The sequence below is a fragment of the Propithecus coquereli genome, unplaced genomic scaffold, assembly GCF_000956105.1.
Source record: "Propithecus coquereli isolate 6110/MARCELLA unplaced genomic scaffold, Pcoq_1.0 Scaffold180, whole genome shotgun sequence".
Lineage (NCBI taxonomy): Eukaryota > Metazoa > Chordata > Mammalia > Primates > Indriidae > Propithecus > Propithecus coquereli.
In genome coordinates, this window is record NW_012142746.1 from 2,087,920 (window position 1) to 2,088,488 (window position 569).

Sequence of the window (569 nt, forward strand, 5' to 3'; positions counted from 1 at the left end):
TTCTTTTTCTTGCCTATTTGCTCTGGCTAGACTTTACAATATTAGATTGAACAGAAGTGATCAAAGTGGGCATCCTTGTCCTGTTCCTGACTTATAGTTAAAGCTTCCCATCTTTCACTATTGAGCATGGCATTAGCTGTGGGTTTTTCATATGTGGCCCTTACTATGTAGAGGTGGTCTCCTTCTATTTCTAGTTTGTTCAGAAAAAGCATGTTGAATTTTGTCAGATGCTTTTTCTGCATCAATTGAGATGATACTGTGGCTTTTTGCCATCATTCTGTTAATTTGGTATATTACATTGATTTTCATATGTTGAACCAAGAATAAATCCCACTTGGTCATCGTGTATAATCATTTTCATATGCTGTTGAATTGTGTTTGCTAGTATTTTGTTGAAGATTTTTGCATCAATAGCCATAAGAAATATTGACCTGTATTTTTCTTGTAATTTTTTATTCTGGCTTCATTATTTATCAGTGTAATTCTGGCCTTGTTGAATGAGTTAGGGAGTGTTTTCTTCTCTTCACATTTTTGGAAAATTTGAGAAGGATTAGTATTAATTCATCTTT